General features: G+C 37.3%; 1 protein-coding gene across 1 annotated transcript in view; it reads left to right on the top strand.

The window, feature by feature from the left end:
- Positions 1-23,724, top strand: part of FHIT (fragile histidine triad diadenosine triphosphatase) — a 1,742,917-nt gene that overhangs the window by 33,707 nt on the left and 1,685,486 nt on the right. The window contains exon 2 of the mRNA XM_056805423.1: positions 9,914-9,962. The gene's annotated coding sequence lies outside the window, so the exon portion shown is untranslated. The remainder of the gene's footprint in view (positions 1-9,913; positions 9,963-23,724) is intronic.

The raw sequence follows: 23,724 nt of genomic DNA, 5'->3' as shown, positions 1-23,724 counted from the left end.
GAAGATGACTGATTTGTCTGTGGTAACCACTGGGATTACTTAGCCTCTCTAGCTTGTATTATATAGAACAACAGATTTATTTCTTAGCTCTAATAGGTAAATAATTGTTAAAGACTTAAAAAGACAATTACCAAATCCTTTCATGTGGCAATCAACCATTGGGAGAAGAGAAGCTACTGAAAAGCACAATAAAAGAGCATTCCTCTGCAACAGATAGTTTATGATAACTAAGACGCCATTGTGTGTGTGGCTCAGAGAGGTATATTTCAACTGGTTGAAGGTAAGGTTGTATAGCCTTGAATTTACGTTTATTTTGTTTTGTTTTTTTTAATTTGGGAAAGATACTTCTGTCTAAAGCCAGGGCTGCAGCTAAGAATGAAAAAGAAATGATGGATTGTGGGGTGGAGATAATGGCTTCCATGGGATGAGGTAATTGATTTTATGGCATAGGAACTTTTGGAATGACAAGGATGACTTCATTTATGTATTACTCTAGCCAGGCTTTGCTTCTAGACTTGGGTCTTGTAGATGGGTCAAGTCAAAATCTGGTGTTTTCTTTAAAACTAATTTAAATTCTGCAGGAGGGTATAGACAGAGAGTAGGGTTTGCTTGCTTCAGAATTAAGTGAGGAAGAGTTGTTTTCTCTTTCTTTTTTCTCTTTTCTTTCTTTCTTTCCTTTCTTTCTTTCTTTCTTTCTTTCTTTCTTTCTTTCTTTCTTCTTTTCTTCCTTCCTTCTTCCTTTCTTTCTTTCTTCTTTCTTCTCTTCCTTCCTTCCCTCCTTTCTTTCTTTTTCTCTTCTTTCTTTCTTTCTTTCTTTCTTTCTTTCTTTTCTTCTTCTTTCTTTCTTTCTTTCTTTCTTTCTTTCTTTCTTTCTTTCTTTCTTTTCTTTCTTCTTTTCTTTCTTTCTTCTTCCTTCCTTCCTTCCTTCCTTCCTTTCCTTCCTTCCTTCCTTCTTCCCTTCCTTCCTTCCTTCCTTCCTTCCTCTCCTTCCTTCCTTCTTTCCTTCTTTCCTTCTTCTTTCTTTCTTTCTTTCTTTCTTCTTTCTTTCTCTTCTTTCTTTCTTTCTTATCTTTCTTCTTTCTCTTTCTTTCTCTCTTCTTTCTTTCTTTCTTTTCTTTCTTTTCTTCTTCTTTCTTCTTTCTTCTTTCTTTCTTTCTTTACCTTTCTTCTTCTATCTTTCTTTCTTTCTTCTTTCTTTCTTTCTTTCTTTCCTCCCTCCCTCCCTCCTTCCCTCCCTCCTCCCCCTCCCCTCCCTCCCTCCCTCCCTTCCTTCCTCCCTCCCTTCCTTCCTTCCTTCCTTCCTTCCTTCCTTCCTTCCTTCCTTCCTTCCTTCCTTCCTTCCTTCCTTCCTTCCTTCCTTCCTTCCTTCCTTCTTTTTTCTTTTTCATTCCATGTCCAACCATTCATCCATCTCTCCATTCATATATCTATCATATTATCTATCCATCCATCCATTAATATGGTCTATCTTTCTATTAATATATCCATCTATATATCTGCCTATTCACCTATCTATACTTTCATCCATCTATTTATCTGTCTATCCATCCATCCATTCATCCATCCATCCATCCATCTATATATTCAGCTATCTATTTACCTATCCATCCATTTATCTAGCCAACCATTCATTGAATAATTATCCATCTGTTTGTTGTTGTGGCCAGATCTGTGATTTCTTCTGTGTAAGGGGATATGTACTGAAAAGTTCCTTTCTTTTGTAGCAAATTCTCTGCATCTTGTAGACCTAGGATATTGCCTCAAAGAACTTAGGGTTGTCCAGTGTCACACAGCTAGTGTGCCAGAGGTGGACTTGCCTCTTTGACTGATTTGATATTCATGTTGCCTTGCTGTCTCCTCTCTCCTTCTTTCCATCCTTTCTCCTCTTTTTTTATCTAGCTGCTCTTTCTGTTGGCAGTGGGTCAACCATGACATGATGGATGGGTGGATGAGAAGCCTGCCCTTTCCCAGGCAACTCTCTAACACTATAAGCTTGCTGAGTAGGGGCTGATCTATGTAATTGATGGGAGACATTTCTTCACTGGGAGTCCCTATACAGATGAAATAACAGATCTAGTACAAAAATAGATATTATAAATATAGAGTATCAATATAAAATGACCCACCTAAGAGGCTTAGTGGATAAAGTGTGGTCCTAGGAGTCATGATTATCTGTTTTCAAGTTGTGTGACTCTGAGCTAGTCACTAAATCTCTAAATGCCTTAGGCAATACTCTAAGATTGAAAATACATTTGAGTTGCTAGTCAGCATCGGTGGAAGGAATATCCACACCTAGAATTCCCTACTCTGGTGAAATCACAGCTCTGGACTTCCCTCTATCCCTGCTTCCCAACTGGCTTGCATATCCAAAGCTTTATTGTGAGAGCTTGTTTTTACAGATATTATTCCATTTGATTTTCATAATTAGAATGTGAAGGATGTCCAACTATTTTTTCTCTCATTTTTGTTGAGGTTTAGGTTTTTTTCAGTCCTGTCTGACTCATCATGACCCCATTGAGGTTTTCTTGGCCAAGATACTAGAGCAATTTGCCATCTCCTTCTCCAGCTCATTTTACAGTTGAATAAACTGAGGCAAACAGGAGGAAATGACTTGCCGAGGGTTACCCATCTAGGAAGTGTCTGAAGCCAGATTTAAACTCTTGCCTTCCTGATTCCAGGCCCAGTGATCTATAACATTACCCATTTTACAATGAGTAAAAAAAAGTTCCAGAGAAGCTAGATGCTTTTAGAGCCTTTTTGGCATATTATGCCCATCACTTTACTGAATAATCCACATTGGTCAGGAAGTCCAGACTCCTTAAGAAGAGGCTTTCTGTAATATCTGGTGGCTAGCCCTCAATCCTGAAGTGCTACCATATTTACCTTTCTACCTCCATAAATGAATCTCTTTGACTCAGTCCCTTGTTTAACCCTTCTCTGGTGATGTATTGTTGGCTGAGTTCATGGCAGTGTTGTCTAAAGAGGGCCTTTTGAGTTTGGGTCTTGGATTTTGGCTGTTTCCAGATTCTGCTGGAAATAAACAGCATTTAGCGTCATTCAATAAATTCAGAGACTTATTCCTGATTGCCAGCCTTTTAACATCTCATTGTGAAATGAGTTCTTGATTCCCAAAATATTTCTGGAAGTTTTTTATCTGTTTATAATCTCCTTTGAAAAAGTCTCACAATCCCCTTTCCCCCCTTTTTCCATTTTACTGTGCAAATATATACATATATACTTAGACTGCTATTGTCTTGGGGTTAAATGCTTTAAATGTTAAGCTCTGACTTGAGGATGCCAGGGTATGCCTGCCTGCCTGCCTGCCTGCCCACCCATCTATCTATTGATCTATCTACACATGCATTCCTTCATTTTATTGCTTTATCCACTGTTAATATGATATAGTGACTGTGTAGCCTTATACAAATCCTTTAACCATGCAGTGCCTTGACACTAGAGGGATCAGAATTTAAGCATACCTTGAAAGACCATGCCACATTAATTGATAAAGTGCATTTTAAAAATCCATCAGACAAAAAAGATATAGTAGAATGAACATTTTTATTTCAAAGTAGAATGTTAATATTTTATGTCAATTGATATGCCTGGGACTTCTAATATTAAGACTTTAAATTAAAAACAATTCCCAATCTGTACTGGTAGAGGGAGTTTCCTCATTTAACCATTCCCTGTACCAAATCACTTTCCATCCCACCTCCAAAACCACAAAAGGCTGCTTCCTAACATAGGAAGGAAGGTCTTCTTCTCAGTGGTCTGTGGGGAATGGATGAGGAAGCGCCGACTTTTGCTGCTAAATTACTTCTTCCTCTAGGTTCATCTTTATTTCAAAGGCAATTTTACCCATATAGTTTTGATGAATTTAATGTGGCTCATCTTGCATTTAGTGGCCAGTGGAACTCCCTTATTTGTCTTAACTTCCCAGGGAGCCATGTGATTCTGTAGGCTGTGTACATAAGTCAGCCTGAATTAAAAGGACTGCTCCATTTGGTTTCTATCCAGATCAGTATAGTGTGTGTGTGTGTGTGTGTGTGTGTGTGTGTGTGTGTGTGTGTGTTTTGTTTCCCTTCTGTTCTTGTGAAGATGAGCTCCTTCCTTTTCATCTTTATAACCTTCAATAAAAGTTATTTTTGTTATCATTTTGTGTTTTCTGTTATTTTAGTACCCCAAGATTTGAATAGTAGTTCTACCTGGGGCACTGTTCACTTGGGTTGAGTCATGGGTCCTCCCTTTTGAGGCTGTGGCATTGTTTGGAACAAAAAAAAAGGGAGAAAGAAAAGCTCATCTGTGTTTCAAAAGTCAGTTTTATCCATGAAATTGTGGTTAATTTAACATAGCTCATTTTATGTTGAGTGGCCAGTGAATTCTTTAATTTGTCATAACTGAGAGATCTTTGTTATTTCTAGGTTGTAATCTAATACTGATAATACTGTTAACTAAAAAAAAAAGGTATGATGCCATCAAGTACCCATTTAGCAATAGTGGCTTGCTCCTGTGGGTGGAGGGGACAGATATAGACATGGTGGCCAGTGTGGAGATCCTGCCCATGGCATGCTCCAAGGGTAGGGGATGGGGGCTAGAATAATATAATAGATATAATATATCTATATAATAATAGAATAGAATAATATATATATTTAGCTATAGATATTATATGTATATATAATAGAATAATAAAATAAAGATGGGTTCAAATTAAAAGCAGAAGAGGATTTGAAATGGGTCCTGTTTCTTACTGCTCCTTTGCTTGCCCCATGCAGAGGTGAAGGGTGGTTGTAGTTTTGGTTTATCAACACCAGCTATAACCCTAACCCTAGTTTTATCAAGCTTCTTTTCTTGGTGGTATTTGATTCCTTCCCATTGATACATTCTTCAACAACTCCCCCTTTTCTCCTTTGCTCTTTACCATGGCAATGGCTCTGGTGTGCTGGTCCTGAAATATTTCTATACTTTCTAGTCAATATTGTGGGAAGAGCGTGTATTTGTCCATGATGGTTGTAGTTACCAACTTTTAAAAAATAAACTTATTTTGATATAGTCAGTCTATTCTAGTTGCACCATTAAACTTATTAAAAAGGGCTTTTTGGAATTCCATTCCTGGCATTCCTATTTCATTTTCAAGATCGTTCAAGGCATTAGCACTATTTTTTGCTATCTGTTTCATCTGTTAGATGGCACCCTCAGAGTTGATGTTAAGTGTAGATTTTCAGCACCATCATGTACTTCAGCTTTACCTCATTAAATTTAAATCACTCCTCAAATCTTTTTTTTAACCCTTACTTTCTAGCATAGAATCAATACTGTGTATTGGCTCCAAGGCAGAAGAGTATAAAGGGCTAGGCAATGGGGGTTAAGTTATTTACCCAGGGTCACCCAGCTAGGCAGTGTCTGAGGCCAGATTTGATGCCAGGACCCCCTGTTCCCAGGTCTGAAACACTGTCCCCTGAGCCTCCTAGCCACCCCAGATGGTTTCATCTTTGTAGAGGCTGTTATTATTATTATCATGATTAATTGGTGCCACCTGTAAAATGGCACTTTGTCCAATTACCCTGAAGCAGTGGCCCCACTTTCAAGGAGCTGACAAAATAATTGCAGAGATAAGATATATACAGAAAAACTTAATGATACAAGATGACACTTGTGAGACATTTTAAAATAATAAGTACATAGCCAGAGGATATACTGATAAGACAGAAAATGAATACTGTGAGGAGGGAGAGATCTTTGAAGCCTAGAGTGATCAGAGAACACTTCATGAAATAGGATGCTGTGGAACCAGTTCTAACCTTTGAGTTGGCAAACCTGGGTTTGAATGATACTGCTCTACCTTCAGAGATGTTGGGTCAGCTGCCTCAATTCTCTCATCTGTAAGGGGGTGGTCATTGAGGTGGCTCAGTGGTTTGAGAAGTCCTGGATTCAAATCTGACCTCAGACCCCTCCTAGCTGTGAGACTGAACAAATCACTTAACCCTCATTGCCTAGTCCTTACTGCTTTTCTGCCTTGGAACCATTACTTAGTATTGATTATAAGATGATAGGCGAGGGTTAAAAAAGGAGGTTCTTTTAGAAGAGAAGGAATAGAGGAGAACATTCTGGAATTAGGAGAGTACCCTGAATAATGTCATAGAGACCAGAATAAGTAGGATTTATATGAAATACTGCCTAACCATTTGCTACCCTGAGACTTTCCATCAAAGAACAATTGCTGATCTACATTTATACAGAGAGTTTCCTTATTTAATTATTCCCTTTACTCAGGAAATTACAGGATTGCCCCCCCTGTCCTGTACTCCCCAAAATATGAAGAAAGTCTCTTTTATCAGTGATCTGTGGGATATGAGCTGGGTGGCTCAGATTTCTGCCTCTATCTCATATGTTTCTAAATACCTTTTCTTTCAGGTTTATATGTCTTTCAAAGAAAACTTTACCCAGATGGTTTTGATGAGTTTAATGCAATTCATATTGTGTTTAGTAAGAAGAATTTATCAGATGACAAATGTGTATTTAAAAAAATGATGCACAGTCTGCCTTCTACTTTATGTAATCAAAAGTACACTGACATTTATATTTAGTTTACAATAGAGAAGGCCTTCCTTGAATTCATGAGGTTTGTTGAAAACAAGAAAAAAAGTGAAGTATGGTCTAGGACTCACCTATTTGAACCTGTTCTAAATATGGCAGAGTGGGACCTTCCATTACAAGGACTAATTGGATCATGCCATTAAGTGGGACCCATCGAGAGCTGTCAACAGGAACTCAATTCTCTTGAATTAGTGGGGATGGAAATAAAAGTACTTTCCTAAGTTCCAACTCAGTTCCAGATGACATATTGGACATATTGTCTGCTAGGAGGGTAAGAATTTAGAAATAATTTTTCCCACAACTCTTGTCTTTAGTTCATTAAAATGAGTGTTAGAGCTACAAGGAACCTTAAAACTTTTCCCCAGCCCTACTTCTCCAATTTCATAGAAGAGGAAATTGAGAGAGTCTAGAGGCCCATCTAGGTAAAACAACTGAACTGGGGTCACACAATAAACATACTGGTCAGTTGTGATTCACACCAGTCTTTGGTTTCTGGGTTTCATTTGCTGAATAATCAGGAATAGGCTTATAGTAGGAAGCAGGGAGACTGAAATCCAAACTCATGGATTTGTCATGAAATTCCAGGCTACCAAGCCATATAAACATTGGTATAGCTCTTTCAAGAGAAAATTCTTCATCTTGGATAAGTTAGAGATTCTTGGCATCTCTGGACCCCTTATATGGATAGATTTCATGGGGTTGGTGAACTTGGATAGGAGATCACAATTAATCATATATTTATTTGACCAACTTTTAATTTTCCTTGTGATCCTAACTATTTTATATTTTATGTATTTAAAAGCACAATTTGTGTCACCCTGGGCAAGTCCCTTACCCTCTATCCTCCACCACCATTGCCTACCCCTTACCTCTCTTCTGCCTTGGAACCAATAGACAGTATTTATTCTAAGATGGAAAATAAGAGTTAAACAATAAACAAACTCTGAGAAATTGTCCATAGACCTCACCATCCTGCCAAAGGACTTTCATCATACAGAAAAAATGGAGAACCCTAGAGATAAGGGGCCTGTGTATGTGTAAACTCATCTATGTATTTAATTTAAATTCAAGAAACATTTATTAGTGGTGTGTGATTCTGAGAGTTGGGAAGAGATACAAATTTCAGCTAAGATGGTCTCTGCTCTCCTGGAGTTTACAGCTTAGGAAGGTGATCTGAAATACTCATAAACAACAATAATGCAAAATTATATGTGATTGCTAGGTATCAGAAGAGTCATAAATAGCACTAAAAGGGCCCTCAAATCATCTTTTTAAAGCAAATTCAGTTGAGGGATACAGAAAAAGGCATCTTTACTCCCCATCTATAGAAATCTTGGGAATATGATGGTTATGTTTCAGGGAGAGAAGGCTCTTATCTGGGGTGCATCAGCTGAGGGAAGAAGCCTGTACCATCTGGTACCTTTAATATTTTAACTAATGATTCTTTTTAACTAGGTTTTAAGCTTGCTTGTATCTATGCTGCTGAAGGAATGGCTAAGTGCTGTCCTCTCCTTGCATATTTGAGGATCTTGGGCCAAAGTCCTTGTCTCCTTCCCCGCCCTCTCCCCCCACCCCAAGTGATGGGTCCATTAGCCAGAAAGAACTGTAATTTAGGGGAATCTTGATTTGCTAGACAAATGGGAATTAGATAGTATCAAAAAGACTGATAAAATAAAGGGAAGCATCACTGAAAGTAATTATTATTATTAACTTGCTATTCATCCTTATGTTTTATTTAAATTTTTAAAAAAATGTTTTCTTGGCTTTATATCACCTTAATTTTCCAATATATTCCCTTCCTCTTTCCAATGGAGAGAGCCATCCATTTCTTTTTTTAAACCCTTCACTTCCATCTTAGAATTAATATTATGTATTTGTAAGAGTTAAAATTGGTTTTGGTCAAATTAAGAATTATAAAAAGTTGTTGTGGTCCTCATTTGTAGAAAATAACTCTTGAGTCATGAGGCTGTTAGTAGCTTTAGTAGCTTTGTTTAGCAAAGTAGAGATAGTAGAGAGGGAAATGTAGGAAGGTGGTAGAAAATATTGCTTAAATACCTTAAGTCCAGATCCAAGTCCTTCTAGACCACAAGTGTGAATCCCAATGTGAATCTCACCAGCCCACGAGAATGTCTTTAGCCAAGGGTTTCACCAACCAAAAAACCCACGCCAAAGAGGCTGAACCACAAAATGCAGTCTCTAACCACAAGGAGGCAAGAGTCTCACCAGAGTAAGTGTCCCTCTTCAGCCCAGGTCATTAGTACAGAAATCTGAATCCATATGTCCACCAGAATCCAAAGTCTGAATCAGAAAGCCAAAATCAGAAGCTGAATCTTAAATGAGAATCAGAATTGGAAATCTGAAATGGGAATCCCTGACTTCCTGTTGGGTCTCACCTTATAAGCACTTTTCTCTGCCTCACAGTTCTCCATGACACATCTCAGGAACCAATCATAGTTCCTTATTTTGTCTAGCACTGCCCTTTGGGCAGTGCTTGTGGGATCCACTTCTGGTCTTTGAGGGTATGAACTTCCTTTTCTAGTAAAAGTTTCTTCAAGTGCCTAAGTGTGAAAGGAGAGGCACTCCAAGTTCTTGATTGTTTAAGTTCAAATAAACAAACGGAGTTAAAAATTCCCTTTCACATATTGATTCTAAGGCAGAAGGTAGGTGATGGACATTAAATGACTCATCCATTGCTATACATTTATTATTAACCTGAGGCCATATTTGAAACCAGGGCTTCCCATCCTTAGGCCTGACTCATAATCCATTGAGCCACCCAGTTGCCCTTTAAAAAAATGTTTCAATGATGCTTTCTTGATGTAATTATCTTTTTCAATGATACCCCTAACCACAGTAGAATAACAAAATTATAGTTTATTTATCAATTATTTATTATCATTTGTAATAATGAAACCCTTCATAATAAATGAGTAGAATTAAAGAAAGAAAGTCAACATTTTGGCCATGTTTGAAAACTTATGCCTTATGCCACCAACTCTCAACTGAAATGGATGCTTTTCAGGGCACTTCTCATGATGCTCATTGGGAGAACTCTTCCCTTGAATTTTGCCTTTTGTTCCCTTAAAGACTTTGTATTTCTGGGAGTATTGACTTTCTAGACTCTGGGTCTATTAATATACTGACATCTCACTCATTATCTGTATCTTTTCTCAGCTTTATGCCAAAGAGTAAAGAGGCCCAAGGTGTCTCAGTGTCTTCTTGGGAATAAGGAAATTCTACTCTTATACATGAAGAATACCTGCTCCTTTTATACTGGCACACAACTCAATGCTTTCGTTTTTATCTCTTGTAGCTTCGAAACTCAGCAAAGAAGTGAAACCCATCAAAAACCATCTGTAGAAGTAAGTGCATTTATTATATAGCTTTGACAAACACTGCCTTATGACATTGATTTTTTCTTTGATTCAGGGATTTAAACACTGAGCTTAAAGAGAGAGCTAACAGGAGAGCTTCCTGGCCTATTTGCTTGTTCCCCTATGAAAGTGTCTACTGATGGTTAGAGGAAAGTAGGAGGGAAGTGCTGAGTGGGGCCAAATGGCAGCTCAGACTGCTGAAGTCTGCTTTGTCCTCAGCCCTTAAGACAGTCCCTGGGAAGCTAGATTAGCTAAGAATAATGCGAAATAGGAAAAGAGGGTGGTCTGGGCACTGTGTCTGATCCAGTGTTGGATAAAACTAGCTGGCAAATAAAGCAAATCACAGAATGATTTTTAATTATTTTATTTTAATTATTATTTTTTAATTTTAATAATGATCTGATCAGTGCCAGCTGTGGTCATTGCATGCTGTGGTGTATGAAACTGCATGGACCTACTAGGCAAGCAGAATATGGGGAACCAATCAGAAATGCTTCAGGGACAGCTGATGCTTTGGGCATTTGGGGTGAAGATTTGAAAGCAAACTCACAGAGGTATTCTAGTCCAATTTCCTCATTTTACAGATGAGGAAACTGAGACTGAGGGAGGCAAAGTGATTTATATAGATGGTAAGTAGCAGAACTGGGACTCAAACCCAAGAAAGACAGGGTAATGCATTGGATAGGACACTGAACTTGGAGACAAGTAGGTTCAAATCCTTCTTCAAATATGTATAAGCTATGTGACTGTGGACAAGGTAGGTGACCTAGTGGATAGAACTCAAAAATCCAATCTCAGACATTTACTCCCTTTATGACCCTGGTCAAACCACTTAACTCCTATTTGTCTTCATTTTCTCAATTGTAAAATGAGAACAATAATCCTGTCTGCCTCAGTTTTCTCAACCATAAAATGAGAATAATAATAAAACCCATATCCCAACATATTGTTGTAAGGATCAAGTGAGATAATAATTGCAAAGTGTTTAGCACAAGACAGGATACATAGTGCTATATATTAATTATTGATTCAAACTTTTTAATTAATTTTTTGCTAATTAAATGTAATAAATTTCCACATAAGTTTTTCAAAATTCTGTGTTCCAAATTGTGTCCCTCTCTCCTCCCCAACTTCCTATATTTACTATTATTATTGTTATTATTATTGTTACTTAAACTCTGTGTATCTCAGATTTCACATTTATTAAAAAAGATCTGATTGGTCCCTTTTAGTTTTATAATATCTATGATTCTATCATACTCTGACTCCAAGTGCAGCCCTCTTTTTCTTCTTCTGTGTCTTTGTCTCTGTGGAGTCTTCAGTGGGTGAAAAAATGAATTCCTAAAGAGGAAGCAACAGAAACAGCATTGAACCAACATGTGGTGAAACATTACAGTTGGGTTGGTTTTTACATGGAAAAAAATGTAATTGTTTTCTCTTTGCTAGGTATATTTATAAGCATACAACAGAACTGTATTGTTCTTTGATTCATGGTTTAATTTCTGTTCCGCATGAAGTATTTTAATTTAAAGAATTCATTGTGAGGAATTATAGGGTTGCAGTTTTTATCGAGAGCCTTTGGTGGCCGGGGTGAAATATGCTGTAATTTTACATTTGTTTTCATCATCAGTTATATTCTTGGCAATTTTGGGTTTTCTGCTATCATTTTTATTATAGCTATTGTAGTGGTGATCACTTTAGTTAAGGTTGGAAACCTGGTTTGATTTAACTTGTATTTTCAGTTTCTCTTAACTTTGTGACGGGTCCACCTCTGGGGCTGAAATGTTCAGTGTTCATTTTGAAAAGAAAGATAATTTTATGGGGAAATTAGAGAATCCTCTTTTGGGTGGAAATGTGAAACATAAAAATATGTGCTGAGAGTGTGCTTTAAGGAGACCTCTGCTGTGGGGCTTAAAAGTCTTATGAGGCCAGAATTTGTTTGAAATTAAGATGTGGGGTTTGGGTGGCAAGAGGGCCATGATAACTGCCTTTATATATTCAAAGGCTTATCATATGGAAGAGAGACTGGTCTTGTTCTGCTTTACCATGGAGGGAAGAATTAGTCATATTGCTTGAAAGTTAGGTTTAATATAAGAAAAGATTTTCTACAGATTCAGGCACCAAAGGTGGAATGAGCTTGGGAAGGAGAGGGTTATCTGCAATTGTACATCTTCAGGCAAAGGGTGGATAACAACTTATGGGTTATGAGGGAGAAGGGATTCTTTTTGAGACATGAATTGAACTAAATGGCCTCTGAGGTACCCCCTTCTTCTAAAAAAATGGTGGTTCTATGAATGTTACATGGTTTGCTTCAGGGTGGAGGGAAATCTCATTTAGAATGATGACTTTGGGTCAAATTTGGCAGTTGTTCTCAGGTGCTATCCAGAGAACTTTGCACTTGGAGAATTTGATCACATATGGGAATAAAAAGTGTTGGTTATGATAGCTTCTGAATACAAATCCTAAAAAATCTTTAGAGCTGATAGGGATGATTTGTTCTAACCCTTGTTCTAAACTCTAACTCTGATTTCAGAATTTTAGGATTGAACTGTAGACACTCCATTGCTCCCACTTTCATTTGGATTTAGGAAGTTTTTTTTTTTCACTTTAAACATTATTTTATTTGGTCATTTCCAAACATTATTCATTGGAAACAAAGATCATTTTCTTTTCCCCCCACCCCCTTCCCAACACCTCTCCCATAGCCGACGCCCGATTCCACTGGGTATCACATGTGTTCTTGGTTTGAACCCATTTCCATGTTGTTGGTATTTGCATTAGAGTGTTCATTTAGAGTCTCTCCTCAGTCATATCCCCTCCACCCCTGTAGTCAAGCAGTTGTTTTTCCTCAGTGTTTTTACTCCCACAGTTTATCCTCTGCTTGTGGATAGTGATTTTTAGATCCCTGCAGATTGTTCAGGGACATTGCATTGACACTAATGGAGAAGTCCATTACCTTTGATTGTACCACAATGTATCAGTCTCTGTATAGCGTTTTCCGGGTTCTGCTCCTTTCGCTCTGCATCACTTCCTAGAGGTTGTTCCAGTCCCCATGGAATTCCTCCACTTTATTATTCCTTTTAGCACAATAGTATTCCATCACCAACATATACCACAATTTGTTCAGCCATTCCCCAATTGAGGGGCATCCTCTCATTTTCCAATTTTTGGCCACCACAAAGAGTGCAGCTATGAATATTCTTGTAAAAGTCTTTTTCCTTATTATCTCTTTGGGGTACAAACCCAGCAGTACTATGGCTGGATCAAAGGGTAGACAGTCTTTTATTGCCCTTTGGGCATAGTTCCAAATTGCCCTACAGAATGGTTGAATCAATTCACAACTCCACCAGCAATGAATTAGTGTCCCTACTTTGCCACATCCCCTCCAGCATTCATTACTTTCCATAGCTGTTATGTTAGCCAATCTGCTAGGTGTAAGATCATACCTCAGAGTTGTTTTGATTTGCATTTCTCTGTTTATAAGAGATGTAGAACACTTTTTCATGTGCTTATTAATAGTTTTTATTTCTTTGGCTGAGAACTGCCTGTTCATGTCCCTTGCCCATTTATCAACTGGAAAATGGCATGATTTTTTGTAATTGATTTAGCTCTTTGTAAATTTGAGTAATTAAACCTTTGTCAGAGGTGTTTATGAAGATTGTTTCCCAATTTGTTGCTTCCCTTCTGATTTTAGTTACATTGGTTTTGTTTGCACAAAACCTTTTTAATTTGATGTATCCCAGATTATTTATTTTACATTTTGTGACTCTTTCTAAGTCTTGCTTGGTTTTAAAGCCTCTCCCTTCCCAAAGGTCTGACATATATACTATTCTGTGTTCACCTAATTTTCTTATAGTTTCCTTCTTTATGTTCAAGTCATTCACCCATTTTGAATTTATCTTGGTGTAGGGTATGAAGTGTTGATCTAAACCTAATCTTTCCAACACTGTCCTCCAATTTTCCCAGCAGTTTTTATGAAATACTGGATTTTTTTCCCAAAAGCTGGGATCTTTGGGTTTGTCATATACTGTCTTGCTGAGGTCACTTATCCCGAGTCTATTCCACTGATCCTCCTTTCTGTCTCTTAGCCAGTACCAAATTGTTTTGATGACTGCTGCTTTATAATATAGTCTGAGATCTGGGACTGCAAGGCCCCCTTCCTTTGTATTTTTTTTCATTATTTCCCTGGATATCCTTGATCCTTTGTTCTTCCAAATAAACTTTGTTATTTTTTTTCTAGATCAGTAAAAAAAAAAAAATTTGGAAGTTCCATGGGTATGGCACTAAATAGATGGATGAGTTTGGGTAGAATGGTCATTTTTATTATATTGACTCGTCCTACCCATGAGCAGTTAATGTTCTTCCAATTGTTCAAGTCTAGTTTTAGTTGTGTGGAGAGTGTTTTGTAGTTGTGTTCATAAAGTTCCTGTGTTTGTCTCAGGAGATAGATTCCTAGGTATTTTATTTTGTCTAAGGTAATTTTGAATGGGATTTCTCTTTCTAGTTCTTGCTGCTGAGCTGTGTTGGAAATATATAGAAATGCTGATGACTTTTGTGGGTTTATTTTGTATCCTGCAACTTTACTAAAGTTGCTGATTATTTCGATTAGCTTTTTGGTTGAATCTCTAGGATTCTTTAAGTAGACCATCATGTCATCCGCAAAGAGTGATAACTTGGTCTCCTCCTTGCCTATTTTGATGCCTTCAATTTCTTTTTCTTCTCTAATTGCTACTTCTAGTGTTTCTAGTACAATGTCAAATAATAGAGGTGATAATGGACATCCTTGTTTCACTCCTGATCTTATTGGGAATGCATCTAGTTTATCCCCATTGCAGATGATATTAGCTGATGGTTTTAGATATATACTGTTTATTATTTTTAGGAATGACCCTTCTATTCCTATGCTTTCTAGTGTTTTTAATAGGAATGGGTGTTGTATTTTATCAAAGGCTTTTTCTGCGTCTATTGAAATAATCATGTGATTTTTGTTGGTTTGCTTGTTGATGTGGTCAATTATGTGGATGGTTTTCCTAATATTGAACCAGCCCTGCATCCCTGGTATAAATCCTACTTGATCATGGTGAATGATCCTTCTGATCACTTGCTGGAGTCTTTTTGCTAGTATCCTATTTAAGATTTTTGCATCTATATTCATTAGGGAGATTGATCTATAATTTTCTTTCTCTGTTTTTGGCCTGACTGGTTTTGGAATTAGTACCATGTTTGTGTCATAAAAGGAATTTGGTAGAACTCCCTCTTTGCTTATTATGTCAAATAGTTTGTATAGTATTGGGGTTAGTTGTTCTTTGAATGTTTGATAGAATTCACTGGTGAATCTATCAGGCCCTGGGGATTTTTTCTTAGGAAGTTCTTTGATGGCCTGTTGGATTTCTGTTTTTGATATCGGATTATTTAAGAAATCTATTTCTCCTTCTGTTAGTCTAGGCAATTTATGTTTTTGTAAATATTCATTCATATCACCTAGATTGGTATATTTATTGCCATATAGTTGGGCAAAGTAGTTTGTAATGATTGCCTTAATTTCCTCTTCATTGGAGGTGATGTCCCCCTTTTCATCCTTGATGCTGTTAATTTGCCTTTCTTCTTTCCTTTTTTTAATTAGATTGACCAGTACTTTCTCTATTTTGTCTGTTTTTTCCAAGTACCAGCTTCTAGTCTTGTTTATTAGCTCAATAGTTCTATCACTTTCGATTTTATTAATTTCTCCCTTAATTTTTAGGATCTCTAGTTTAGTTTTCTTCTGGGGGGTTTTAATTTGTTCTTTCTCAAGATTTTTGATTTGCATTTCCAATTCATTGATCTCTGCCCTCCCTATTTTGTTAATATATGCACTCATGGATATGTATTTTCCTCTAAGTACTGCTTTGGCTGCATCCCATAAGGTTTGAAAGGATGTCTCACCATTGTCATTTTCCTCAATGAAATTATTAATTGTTTCTATGATTTCTTCTCTAACTAACCAATTTAGGAGTATCATATTTAATTTCCAAATAGTTTTTGATTTGGCTCTCCATGTACCCTTGCCGATCAATATTTTTTATTGCTTTATGATCTGAAAAGGTTGCATTTATTATTTCTGCTTTTTTGCATTTGAGTGCCATGTTTCTGTAACCTAGAGAATGATCTATTTTTGTGAATGTGCCATGTGGTACTGAGAAGAAGGTGTATTCCTTTTTGTCCCTATTTGTTTTTCTCCATATGTCTATTAACTCTAATTTTTCTAAGATTTCATTCACCTCTTTTACCTCTTTCTTATTTATTTTTTTATTTGATTCATCTAAATATGATAGTGGTAGATTCAAGTCTCCCACTAATATGGTTTTACTGTCTATTTCCTCCTTCACTTCTCCTACTTTCTCCATTAAGAATTTGGATGCTATATCATTTGGTGCATACATGTTGATTAGTGATATTTCCTCATTGTCTATACTCCCTTTTAACAGAATATATTTACCTTCCCTATCCCTTTTGATCAAGTCTATTTTTTCTTTGGCTTTGTCTGATATCATGATTGCAACTCCTGCCTTCTTTCTATCAGTTGATGCCCAAAAGGTCTTACTCCATTCTTTAATTCTAACCTTGTGAGTATCAACCCGCCTCATGTGTGTTTCTTGAAGACAACAAATGGTAGGGTTTTGGGTTCTAATCCAATCTGCTATTTGTCTATGTTTTATGGGTGAGTTCATCCCATTCATCTTCAAAGTTATGATTGTTACTTGTGGATTTCCTGGCATTTTTATAACTTCCCCTAGTTCTGACCTTCCTTCTTTATCTATATTTTTGAACCAGTGATTTACTTTAGGTCAGTCCCCCTAGTCCCCTCCCTTGAGATGCTTCCCTTTCTAGCCCCTCCCTTTTTATTCTTCCTTCCCCTCCCCCTTCCCTCCCTTATTATACTCCCTCCCCCCTTTCCCTCCTTGAATTTCCTTTCTTTCTGACCATGTTGGATAAGATAGAATTCAGGATCACACTGGATCTAGATGTTCTTCCCTCTCAGATTTGATTTCACTGAGAGTAAGGTTTAAGTAATTCCACTTCACACTCTCTTCCTCTCCTTCTCATATGAGAGTTCTTCCCCTCCCCTTCCCATGTGTATCTCTGTATGGGAAAGATTATTGTATTTAGTCCCCCCCCCCCCATTTCTTGAAGTAAATGCTAGTATTATCGACAATTCCCCCTCCCTTTTTCTTTCTGCCCCCCCTTCACCAAATCTTCTTGATGCACCAATCTTTCCCTATGTATGGTTCTTCTAACTACTCTTATGATGCATACAATTTTTGAGAGTTAAACAATACATTTTCTCCACATATTAATATATATAATTTGATATAAATGTAGTCCTTATAGAAGAGAGTTTGCCTTAAAGAAAAAGATAAGATTCATCTCCTTTTCCCTTTCTTTCATATTTACCTTTTCATGTTTCTCTTGCATTCTGTGATTGGATGTCATATTTTCCAGTAAGTTCTGGTCTTTTCTTAGCAAATGCTTGGAAATCTTCTATTTTATTGAATGCCCATACGTTCCCCTTGAAGTATATAGTCAGTTTTGCTGGGTAGTTGATTCTTGGTTGGAGACCCAGCTTTCTTGCCTTTCTAAATATCAGGTTCCATGCTTTGCGGTCTCTTAGTGTTTTAGTCGCTAAGTCGTGTGTGATCCTTATGGGAGCCCCCCTATATCTGAAGCTCCTCTTCTTGGCTTCTTGTAGGATTTTCTCCTTTTCTTGGAAGCTCTTGAATTTTGAGATTACATTCCTGGGGGTTGTCTTTTGGGGATTTAGTATAGAGGGTGTTCTATGAACCCTTGCTATATCTATTTTGCCCCCTTGCTTCGGAACATGTGCTCAATTTTCTTCTATAATCTCCTGTAGAATAGCATCGAGGTTTTTGTTTATCTCTGGGTTTTCGGGGAAACCAATAATTCTAAGGTTGTCTCTTCTTCCTCTGTTTTCCAAGTCTGTGACCTTTTCAGTAAGATATTTCATGTTTTCTTCTAATTCATTAATTTTTTGGCTTTGCTTTATTGATTCTTGCTGTTTTGTAATCTCGTTGTCTTCCATTTGCTTAATTCTCATTGTTAGGGACTGGTTTTGCTTTTCAGCTTTGACTGCCCTTCTATTGGATGCTTCCAGCCCTTTCTTGTGAGATTTAAAATGGATTGAGGTCTTAAACTGTAGTGATTAAAATAGTGGAAGATATAAATTGTGATAGATATAAGAGAGGGTGAGTAAATTTGACCACAGACATATGTTTCACTATAGTGTCTTGGGTTTTAAAATCAAATATAAGGTGGTCGCCAGGGAAATATTCCCAATTATTCAAATACCCAAGTCAATTGGGTTTTATAGAGATTTTAATTAACAATACAATGAGTAATCAAAGAAAGAAAGAGAGAGTAAGAAAGGAATATGTATGAAGGGCCTCAACCCAATATGGCCTAGACCTGAGTCTTAAAAAGAGAAATCAGTCAGTTTTTTAACACTCACCATAAGATCTGTCTAAGTAAGGATTTCTAATGACACCAGGCCAGCAGCATCTCAGCTGCTTTCACCAGCTCCCTCCTCCATCTGAATGTTTCAGGATCAGTCTCCTCAGAATGAGTCTCTCCAATCTGAATGTTTCAGAATGACTTTTTAGCTCTTCCCTGAGCTCTTTTTTTTAAGGGCAAAATCTTCTCTGTCACCTCCCCTAAGTCCTTACATCTACCAATCACTGTAGATGTTTCTAAAGGACCATCCATTCTTAGTCCACACCTAAGAAGGTGTGGATTTTTGAGTAATTCACATCAGGAAAGCTCTGAGTAAGTTTTCCAGTTCTTTGCTCCTTGTAAATTCACAAGTTGCTTGACCTTTATAGGTACTTAGCTTAAGAAAAGTATGGGTTTAAGTACTTTTCATTGTTCAGAAAAGAGTTTACAACTTTATCTTCCCCTAGGGCAGACCCAAGTAGTTAAAGTAGAATTCTCACATTCCAGCTTTAAGTAGAGTTCACTGCCCAAATGGGGAATGGTCTTAATCCAATCTTATAAAGTAGGGTCTGGGAAATTTTATGGTTTACATTCTCCAATTGTGAAGTCTTGTCTATCAGACTGCTGATCTCTTTCTCCCATTTTTCTTTCCAAAAGGTTTCCATCTTTTGGGTAAGCTCCAGTTTGAGATCTTCCAGAGCTTGTGGATAGTTTCCATTTTGGGAGGCATGTTCTGATTTTGTTTGAATTTCATCCTCATTCTCTTCTTTTCCTTGGGTACTCCCTCCATAAAAGTTTTCAATAGTCACTTTTTCCCCCCTTTCTTCTTGGAGGCTTGATTTTGGGACATGTGAGCCATCCCTTTGGTGGTTTTATTCCACTTTCTTTTTTGGTGTGGGGTCTGGGTGATGTGGGCGGGTTTTCTGTGAATTTAGGTTGCCTCAGACTAGTTCTTCCCAGCCTCAGAGGTTTCTTAGAGCACAGGTCCCTGTGCTCAGCGAGGCAGCCCCTTTGCTCAGCTCAGCCTCTCAGCATGGCCGCCCCTTTGCTCAGCGCAGGATTTTCCCGTGAAACTTCCCTGAGAGGTCGTTTCCTTGCATCCTTGCAGTCTTTAGATCTCATGGACCCTGGTGTGCCCCCCCCCCCAGACAGAGATGCTCCTCACTCACTGGATGTCCCAGTGAGAGCTCTGATAGCTTACTCTGGTTTGGTGGTGGGAGGGGGGTAAGGGGCAGCTCAGTTCACGTTTTTGTGCAAGCTTTTCCTTCCTCCTTATAGTGTGGAAATGTTCAACCCCCACATACCTTCGTTTCTGTGGGGTACTGGGGAGGCCCTCTGTTCTTCCAAAGGTGATTTTTATGCTCTTTTGAGGTAGTCTATTTCGTTCGGTGCTGGGGAGGGGAAGCGAGTCACATCTAGATTGCAGCCATGTTTACCTGCAAGTCTGATTTAGGAAGTTTTAAATCTTAGTTTTATATCTGTATTTTGTGTGCTTTGTATTAGATCTGAGGTCATTTGAAAAAAATATAGATAGTAAATATTTAATAAATGCTTCTTTTCATTTATTCATTAAATCAGGTTATCCACTCTACACACAAATCTTCTTGCCCAATCAACACCCAACATGATGTGGAGTAGTTCACAAAAATAAATTACTCCCCCCCCCAAGTTTCCCCCATTTTGTGTCCCTTGTATGTAGACTTCATGTCTGCCATCATGTCTACTATCAGTTTTGGGAGCTATTATGGGAGCCAAAAAGGACATGATAATTAGCTAGCTATTATCTGACTACATGACAAAATGGTTTCATTTACCACTTGTTTTGACCACTTTCATTCTTTATAGTTGAGGATATTAATTATTGATCAGGTACTGGTTGGACCAGATAACCCTCAGTCTTCTCTTCTAACTGAAATTCTTTGGACCCCATGCAATGATGAAAAGTACTACAAAGATGAAAGAAAGATGGTTCATGCTTATGTTTTACTGGGAGATTTGAAGCTTGTGAAAGTGAGAGTGGGCAGTTGGAAATTTTGGCATCAACATGAAGCTGTTTATATTGCCTGTGTTGTATATTTTGTTTTGTTGGGTGCTCAGGAGTCTTAAGAAACTCTTTATAGAAAGACTGTGGGTGGCTTATACATATGAGAGTTAGAAATGGAAATTGACTGGATGATTTAAGTAAGGTTTACAGATTTAAGATTAATATCCTATAGCCATTATTCCCTTTTTACTAAGATATTTATTCACAAATAGCCAGTCCTTGGGCATCCTATTATCAACATAAAGAGAAATATTTTTCTGCTTTCACAAAATTTCTTAGTGCTGTTGCTGCTATAAGTTCAGAGTAGCTTTTGTCTTCCTCACCTGTTACCCCACCCAGCCATACCTTGAGTTATCTTTTGTGGTTTTGTATACCTTAAGGACAAATAAAGCAATGCTTTAAATGGTTTTTATTTCATAGGAAAAGAGGTTCTCTGAGTTGAAGGAGACCACAGAGATTATTTAGTCTAATAAAAAAATGAATAAGAACTGATATTAATAGAGCCCTTTAAAGTTCATAATTACTGCTTCCTTTTCTAGACCTTCACTAAACATTATTTTAATGATGTTATAGAATTTTGCCAAATTCAACTTGAATCAAATTACTTTGCTTTTAGGTCCTAGGCCCAAACTCTTTCTTTCTTTGATGGGGAGGAAGGGAAAACAGTCTCCCTTTTCCAGCCATGTGGCACTCTTGAGGTTGATATTCCAATAGTTTTTGGTGGGTGCTACATCAAAGATTCAGGCAAGATTATCCCAGGAAGGTCTTAGTACAATAGACTCCTGTAATACCAGAAGATTGACCCTTCACCATTATGGAGATGTCATGCATAGCCACAACACAGAAGAGGTGCCCCAGGAGAAGGGAAACTCAGGCATACACATAGCTCCCTTGGCTGCCTTTTGTGAAGTCAGCAACCTAGGAAAGATAGATAGGTCTATAGGTCCACAGCAGAGAAAACTATTTAGCTCTGTTATTCAGCCACACATTTCCTGAATCCAGAAGACTTGCATAGGTCCTAGTAATTTTCCAAAGGTACCCACCCAGTACCAACATAGCAACCAGTTTGTAACTGCAGTTTCTAACTTCTAACAAAGAATCTACTGTTCATCACAACACTCCTGTCTAGTTGTGTGTGGCTTGTAGCTGTCCACTGTGTAAGTGCTGAGGGACCTCCAAGTTCTCAGGCTTTCAATTTCCAATTGTTTCTATCCAGAGTGCTGACATATTTGAGGAGCCAGGATCCTTACTCCTCAAGGGCATACCTTAACAGCTCTTCTCATTGAAGACACATCTCTTTTAGAAAGTTTTCTGCATCCCCCACTCTGCATATCTCCTTTGTTTTATACAAGATGTGGCTAACACTCAGTTCCTACAGTATCCTGGTATTGCTTGCTATTTTCCAAGAAGGAAATTATCATCTTTGCTGATTGCTGCCAGTAGATTTTCTTACTCCCTCTGTATTCTCTTCTGTGTCTTACATACAGTGAGTGGTTAGTTTTAAAATAATAGTCATTATTGGTCAGGGACATCAGAGGGACCCACCTACTGTGAAAAAACATAGAGTTTGCAGCAAATTGACATAATCTAGGACAGAAACGAAGTTGTGTAGTAGTATTAAGTTTTACAGATGAACTTTATATTTGTATCATTTTCTTATAGAAATGTGTGCATGCACACTTACACATATAAGGACCAAAATATTCATAGCCTAAGCATTTAAATGAAATAAATAGATTCCTTCTGTATTAAAAAAATGTTTTTTCTGGAAGCAAAAGGCTGATATGTTTGATTCTTTTAATAGAATGATTGAAGTGTATCATATGTGTTTGGGTTTGTGTGTTGTGTTTATATACATATGTATGTGAGAGTGAATGTATATACCTATATATTTATTATATATATATACATACATATATATTCACACATATATGTATACCCTCTATATAGAATCACAGACTTGAATCTCATTCTTTAGTCTTTTGTCTTATAAATCAGACAAAAATAGCTGGCTGTCATTTTCAACTTTGGTGATGTCTCATAGTTAATCAGGTTTAAGTCAAATGACTTGGATGGATACTAGATGGATGACTGTAAAGTCTCTCATCTGACCTCTTCTTTGAATTTCATTCTTGTATTGCCAACTACTTACAGTCTTGTATTTCATAGCTCACCTACAACTCACCCCACCTAGAGCTGAACTCATCATCTTTCCATCTCCACCACCATAATAGCTCACATCGATCTAACACTTGGGAATTTACAAAGTGCTTGTCTCATAGTGACCCTGAGAGTACACATATTATTTATCCCTATTTTATTGATTATCATAAGATAATAGAATGAGAGCTGAAAGGGACCTTGCAAGTCATCTAGGCTAACTCATTCATCTTACAAACCATAGGATTAGGATATAGGCTAAGACATAGACCTGGTAAGGCTTCTATTTTTATGTCCCCCTCCAAATGTCCCCACCACTGCCCTTTTAAAGATGAGGAGATGACTTGAATGGGTTGTCCTTTCTCCAAAATTATATATGTGTGTGTGTATATATATATATATATATATATATATATATGTATATATATATATATATATATATATATATATATAGAGAGAGAGAGAGAGAGAGAGAGAGAATTTATATCAGAATCAGCATTAGAACCCAAATCCTTAAATTCCAAATCCAATGTTCTTTCTATGACACTCTACTTCCCCTTACAGAGAGGTTAAAGTGATTTACCTATGGATACATAGCTAATAATTGCAGAGTCAACATTCAAACCCAGGTTTTCTGAATCCAAACACATTGTTTATTTCTATTTCCTCATTTCTGATAGCATAATTGTCTTAATATCTCAGAAGGGAACCTTTGGAATCATCCTTTTCTCATTCCCCTCTCTCATTTCTTATATCCAAGCTGTCACCAATTCCTATTTTTTTTTCTCATTATGTCTCTAGAGTTTGCTCATTTTCCATTCTCATAGTTACCACACTAGTCTGGGGCCTCATCATCCTTATCCTGCATTATTGAGACATATCTTAACTGGTTGGTTTATTTCTTCTATTTCCCTATGTAATAGTGGGTCACCAGATTTTTTTGGCATAATATTGAGAAATATTTGTATAATGCTTTAAGGCTTTCCTATACCTTATCACATTTGGTAAAAATTCTGAGGCAAGGGCTATAGTTACATATCTTCTAACTATCCATTATAGATC

This window comes from Monodelphis domestica, chromosome 7, assembly GCF_027887165.1.
Source record: "Monodelphis domestica isolate mMonDom1 chromosome 7, mMonDom1.pri, whole genome shotgun sequence".
Lineage (NCBI taxonomy): Eukaryota > Metazoa > Chordata > Mammalia > Didelphimorphia > Didelphidae > Monodelphis > Monodelphis domestica.
This window is presented reverse-complemented; position numbering and strand designations above follow the sequence as displayed.